The sequence below is a fragment of the Gorilla gorilla genome, chromosome 1 (assembly GCF_029281585.2).
Source record: "Gorilla gorilla gorilla isolate KB3781 chromosome 1, NHGRI_mGorGor1-v2.1_pri, whole genome shotgun sequence".
NCBI classification, from domain to species: Eukaryota; Metazoa; Chordata; class Mammalia; order Primates; family Hominidae; genus Gorilla; species Gorilla gorilla.
The window spans coordinates 239,810,440-239,816,875 of NC_073224.2; the positions used below are offsets into that span (position 1 = coordinate 239,810,440).

At 54.4% G+C, this 6,436-nt stretch overlaps 1 long non-coding RNA gene across 3 annotated transcripts; it reads right to left on the bottom strand.

The window, feature by feature from the left end:
• Positions 1 to 3,807: 3,807 nt before the first annotated feature.
• LOC134758287 (uncharacterized) lies at positions 3,808 to 5,847 on the bottom strand. 3 transcript variants are annotated; one of them, XR_010133303.1, is made up of 7 exons: positions 5,791 to 5,834; positions 5,600 to 5,713; positions 5,296 to 5,523; positions 5,220 to 5,257; positions 4,953 to 5,181; positions 4,876 to 4,913; positions 3,808 to 4,837 (listed from the first exon to the last, which is right to left on the bottom strand). It is a non-coding gene; the product is annotated as an uncharacterized lncRNA (long non-coding RNA). The 3 variants fall into 3 exon arrangements; XR_010133302.1 differs by having other exon boundaries at positions 3,808 to 4,913; XR_010133301.1 differs by having other exon boundaries at positions 3,808 to 4,913; positions 5,600 to 5,847.
• Between the last annotated feature and the right edge of the window lie 589 nt (positions 5,848 to 6,436).

Consider the following 6,436-nt stretch of genomic DNA (forward strand, 5'->3'; position numbering starts at 1 on the left):
CATCTGGAGCGTTATGGACGTGGTAGGTGGTCGTTCTGTGTGCTTGTGAAAGTGTCCAGGCGTGTGCACAGCCAGTGCGCCCACTCCCGGGCTCCTTGCTCCCTGCTCTACTAAAGTTTTGGATTTTGCATCCAGTCCTGTGTGCCTGCCCTTCTGCTGAAGGCTTGTGAGGGGCCTGAGTCCTGCCCATCAGGATGACAGGCTCCTTCCTGCAGGGCCATAGGAGGGAAGTTTTGGAAACACAGAATGATTCCAAAGTGCTCTCGTTCCTGAGGGGGACTGGTTTGTAACCCATGACATCTGTGGGCGTGAGAGGCAGCTGGGAGCAGGACGCTTGGAGGGTCACCCCACGGGGGTGGCACCTGCACTCTGAGTGCCCCCCACTGTCATCAGCTGCCTCTTACCGTGGACACAGTTTTGGTTTTGGGGACTAGGGGGCCCCACTCCTGGTGGTACCGTTTGGACTTATTAGGGCAGTGGGACATATAGGCCGGGGCTAGTGGGATAACGGGGAGTTATGCTTGATGACTTTTTTGATGGAATCCTGCATTAGATAGCTGGTGGGAGCCCCCCCTCAGAATTGGGGAACTGAGGAGACTCCAGGGAGGGTGTCCTTCCAGGGAGAGCAGCTATGAGGGGCCCCCTAGCTTCCTGTGCCTGGAAGTAAGAGAACCAGTAAAGGGCCATACACGCCTGTACCCAAGAGACCGCTTTCCATTTGCTTTCTTTTTTATTAAATAATTGTAAAATATTATTATGACATAACCATTTAAGGCCAGATTTTATGTTCTCCCAATTTGCATTGCGCCCAAATGGTGTTGCAGTAGAAAATGAGTTTTGGCTGCGTGGTGGGAGGCCGGGCGCAGTGGCTCACGCCTGTAATCCCAGCGCTGTGGGAGACCCGGGCGCGGCGGCTCACGCCTGTAATCCCAGCGCTGTGGGAGACCCGGGCGCGGTGGCTCACGCCTGTAATCCCAGCGCCGTGGGAGGCCGGGCGCGGCGGCTCACGCCTGTAATCCCAGCGCCGTGGGAGACCCGGGCGCGGCGGCTCACGCCTGTAATCCCAGCGCCGTGGGAGACCCGGGCGCGGCGGCTCACGCCTGTAATCCCAGCGCCGTGGGAGACCCGGGCGCGGCGGCTCACGCCTGTAATCCCAGCGCCGTGGGAGACCCGGGCGCGGCGGCTCACGCCTGTAATCCCAGCGCCGTGGGAGACCCGGGCGCGGCGACTCACGCCTGTAATCCCAGCGCCGTGGGAGACCCGGGCGCGGCGGCTCACGCCTGTAATCCCAGCTACTCAGGAGGCTGAGGCAGGAGAATCACTTGAACCTGGGAGGCAGAGATTGCAGTGAGTTGAGATTGCGCCATTGCACTCCAGTCTGGCGACAGAGCAAGACTCCATCTCAAAAAAAGAAAAGGCTGTTACCAAAAGCTATAATTTTAGGTTTTAGGGCAGTAAGCAAGAAAAGGCAAGACCAAGATTCCACTAGGGTGGGCCTCCAACCTACAATCTTAGAAGAAATGTCAGTGCCAAAACCGTGGGCCATCCAGAGGGTGACCAATAGCACCAAATGCCAAAACCCTGGGGTTCCCAAGTGTTGGCCAATGAGGGTGCACACAACAAATGCCAAAAACCCCAGAGCAGGTGGAAGGCAGCCAACAGTGTACCCCAAAGGCCAAGCTGGGGCCACAGAACGTGACTCTGGCATCTCAGGGTCAACACAACAGGACCTCTCACGGCCAAGTGTCCTGCCTTAAACAGTTGCCCTAATACAGTTACTGGGGAGTAAGAGCAAAAACCATGAATGAAGCATACGTTTCAGGACAGAAAATAAAATGGGCTGGGCACGGTGGCTCACACCTGTAATCCCAGCACTGTGGGAGGCTCAGGTGGGTGGATTGCTTGAGCTCAGGAGTTTGAGACCAGTCTGGGCAAAATAGTGAAACCCCATCTCTACTACAGATACCAAAAAAAAAAAAAAAAAGGGCTGGGTGCAGTGGCTCACTGACGCCTGTAATCCCAACACTGTGGGAGGCCAAGGTGGGTAGATCATGAGGTCAGGAGATCGAGACCATCCTGGCCAACGCAGTGAAACCCCGTCTCTACTTAAAATACAAAAATTAGCCGGGCGTGGTGGCACATGCCTGTAGTCTCAGCTACTCAGGAGGCTGAGGCAGGAGAATCGCTTGAACCCAGAAGGCAGAGCTTGCAGTGAGACGAGATTGCGCCACTGCACTCCAGCCTGGGCAACAGAGCGAGACTCCGTCTCAAAAAAAAAAAAAAAAAAAAAGCAAGGGGGTGAGCAAGAGGCAGGGAGATGGGAGAATGGAGGCGACTGGCAGTGGAGGCAACATGAGACAGCGAGACGTGCCGCGGTGGGTGATCAACGCTGCCACACGAACCAGAGGCTCTTTTCAGAACCATCCTCTTTGCTGGCCTGTGGTGGAGCCGAGCAGTGGGCGACGGTCACAGCACTGCCACCTCCTGTGAGATCCGTGCTCCGGCCAGGTCCCAAGTCCAAGGGCCTGTTCCCTCACGGCAGCCAAGCAGTGGATTTGGATACCCCATTGCTTGGCCACCCTGGACAGAACCACATCCTTCTCACCCCTTCTCTTGGTTGATTCTCCTCTAACCCCAATTTATTTTTGTCAGCTATTTTACTTTATTTCTGAGACAGTCTCACTCTTATCATCCAGGCTGGAGTGCAGTGGCACTCCCGAGTAGCTGGGACTACAGGCACCTGCTACCACACCCAGCTAATTTTTTGTATTTTCAGTAGAGACAGGGTTTCGCCGTGTTAGCCAGGATGGTCTCCATCTCCTGACCTCGCGATCCTCCCGCCTCAGCCTCCCAAAGTGCTGGGATTACAGGCGTCAGCCACCGCGCCCGGCCTCCTTGCTATCTTTGTCCTTTCATGACCACCAGATGATCTGTGGCCAGCAAGCCCCCAAATTAGGGCTTAGCCCATGAGGGTTCTTGTCTTCACCCAGGGAAGAATGCAGGTGGTAGTAGACAGCAATCTTTTTTTTTTTTCTTTTTTTTAATCGGAGATGGAGTCTCACTTTGTTACCCAGGCTGGAGTGCAGTGGCACAATCACAGTTCACTGCAACCTCTGTCTCCCAGGCTCAAGCAGTCCTCCCTCCTCACCCTCCCTCTTGCTGGTGGACATTGTGGGTGTCCACTACTGCACCTGGCCCACAGCAATCCAACAGTCCTGCTCTGTCACCTGGGCTGGAGTGCAGTGCTGCAATCTCAGCTGATTGCAACTTCCTCCTCCTGGGTTCAAGAGATTCTCCTGCCTCAGCCTCCCGAGTAGCTGGGATTACAGGCATCTGCCACCATGCCTGGCTAATTTTGGTATTTTTAGTAGAGATGGGGTTTCACCATGTTGGCCAGGCTGATCTTGAATTCCTGACCTCAGGTGATCCGCCCACTTTGGCCTGTGCTGGGATTACAGGCGTGAGCAACTGCACCTGGCCCTCAGCATTTCTTTTATTGAACTGGAGCTGGTTCTCATGGGGCAAGGATAATGCCTAGACAGGGGGCCCAGAGCTGCACTTGAGGGCTGTTGGCAACTGTATTTATATGCACATTTACTTACATTAAATTAAGGGGTGAGTTACCAGGACTTTCTGCGAAAGGGGTGGTAATGTCTGGATTGTTACTGGATTGTTTGGAAAGGGGTGGTAACGTCTGGATTGTTGCTGGATTGTTGGAAAAGTGTGGTGATCTCTGGATTGTTACCAGATTGTTTGGAAAGGGGTGGTGACCTCTGGATTGTTAGTGGATTGTTGGGAAGGGTGGTGACCTCTGGATTGTTAGTGGATGGTTGGGAAGGGTGGTGACCTCTGGATTGTTAGTGGATGGTTGGGAAGGGTGGTGACCTCTGGATTGTTACTGGATTGTTGGGAAGGGTGGTGACCTCTGGGTCGTTGCTGGATTGTTGGGAAGGGTGGTGACCTCTGGGTCGTTGCTGGATTGTTGGGAAGGGGTGGTGACCTCTGGATTGTTAGTGGATTGTTGGGAAGGGTGGTGACCTCTGGATTGTTAGTGGATTGTTGGGAAGGGTGGTGACCTCTGGATTGTTAGTGGATTGTTGGGAAGGGTGGTGACCTCTGGATTGTTAGTGGATGGTTGGGAAGGGTGGTGACCTCTGGATTGTTAGTGGATTGTTGGGAAGGGTGGTGACCTCTGGATTGTTACTGGATTGTTGGGAAGGGTGGTGACCTCTGGATTGTTAGTGGATTGTTGGGAAGGGTGGTGACCTCTGGATTGTTACTGGATTGTTGGGAAGGGTGGTGACCTCTGGGTCGTTGCTGGATTGTTGGGAAGGGTGGTGACCTCTGGATTGTTAGTGGATTGTTGGGAAGGGTGGTGACCTCTGGATTGTTAGTGGATTGTTGGGAAGGGTGGTGACCTCTGGATTGTTAGTGGATTGTTGGGAAGGGTGGTGACCTCTGGATTGTTAGTGGATGGTTGGGAAGGGTGGTGACCTCTGGATTGTTAGTGGATTGTTGGGAAGGGTGGTGACCTCTGGATTGTTACTGGATTGTTGGGAAGGGTGGTGACCTCTGGGTCGTTGCTGGATTGTTGGGAAGGGTGGTGACCTCTGGGTCGTTGCTGGATTGTTGGGAAGGGGTGGTGACCTCTGGATTGTTAGTGGATTGTTGGGAAGGGTGGTGACCTCTGGATTGTTAGTGGATTGTTGGGAAGGGTGGTGACCTCTGGATTGTTAGTGGATTGTTGGGAAGGGTGGTGACCTCTGGATTGTTACTGGATTGTTGGGAAGGGTGGTGACCTCTGGATTGTTAGTGGATTGTTGGGAAGGGTGGTGACCTCTGGGTCGTTGCTGGATTGTTGGGAAGGGTGGTGACCTCTGGATTGTTAGTGGATGGTTGGGAAGGGTGGTGACCTCTGGATTGTTAGTGGATTGTTGGGAAGGGGTGGTGACCTCTGGATTGTTAGTGGATGGTTGGGAAGGGTGGTGACCTCTGGATTGTTACTGGATTGTTGGGAAGGGTGGTGACCTCTGGGTCGTTGCTGGATTGTTGGGAAGGGGTGGTGACCTCTGGATTGTTAGTGGATGGTTGGGAAGGGTGGTGACCTCTGGATTGTTAGTGGATGGTTGGGAAGGGTGGTGACCTCTGGATTGTTAGTGGATTGTTGGGAAGGGTGGTGACCTCTGGGTCGTTGCTGGATGGTTGGGAAGGGTGGTGACCTCTGGATTGTTAGTGGATGGTTGGGAAGGGTGGTGACCTCTGGGTCGTTGCTGGATGGTTGGGAAGGGTGGTGACCTCTGGATTGTTAGTGGATGGTTGGGAAGGGTGGTGACCTCTGGGTCGTTGCTGGATGGTTGGGAAGGGTGGTGACCTCTGGATTGTTAGTGGATGGTTGGGAAGGGTGGTGACCTCTGGATTGTTAGTGGATTGTTGGGAAGGGTGGTGACCTCTGGATTGTTAGTGGATTGTTGGGAAGGGTGGTGACCTCTGGATTGTTAGTGGATGGTTGGGAAGGGTGGTGACCTCTGGATTGTTACTGGATTGTTGGGAAGGGTGGTGACCTCTGGATTGTTACTGGATTGTTGGGAAGGGTGGTGACCTCTGGATTGTTAGTGGATGGTTGGGAAGGGTGGTGACCTCTGGATTGTTACTGGATGGTTGGGAAGGGTGGTGACCTCTGGATTGTTAGTGGATGGTTGGGAAGGGTGGTGACCTCTGGGTCGTTGCTGGATTGTTGGAAAGGGGTGGTGACCTCTGGATTGTTACTGGATTGTTGGGAAGGGTGGTGACCTCTGGATTGTTAGTGGATGGTTGGGAAGGGTGGTGACCTCTGGATTGTTACTGGATGGTTGGGAAGGGTGGTGACCTCTGGATTGTTAGTGGATGGTTGGGAAGGGTGGTGACCTCTGGATTGTTAGTGGATTGTAAACTAACAATCTGTAAACTGTCAAGGCACGGGGGGACGGCTTACACCAGTGCGCAATGAGGGCCCCCAGGGATCACCTTCCTGGCCATCTGCCCCTTCTTTCTGGTTTCTTTGCTTCATTCTGTCTGGACCAGGAAGACTGTCCTGCAGGTCTCTTGTCTCCCTGCTGCAGTGTGCCGATGGTACCGGGGTATCCTGGTGGTCCCCAGCTGGAGACTGGCTGGCTTAGGAGAGGGCACGTGGTGGCTGCTTCCAGTGGTTCCCCAGGAGCCCCAGCATGGTGGGTATCTCCTTGCAGTCACCGCGGCAGAGACGTCCAAAGCACTGACCCGCCGTGCCCTGTGTGAAGGGTCGTTCCTGCCCGTCCACGAGATGACTGGCCCTGCAAGGCTGCCAAGAGGGGAAGTGCAGGCATCAGGGTAGCCCGTTCCTGCGACTCCATGCTGCCTGCGTCTCAGCTTCTGGGCCACCATCTGGAGGAAACTGATGGGAGCTCAGGGGGCTCAGGCT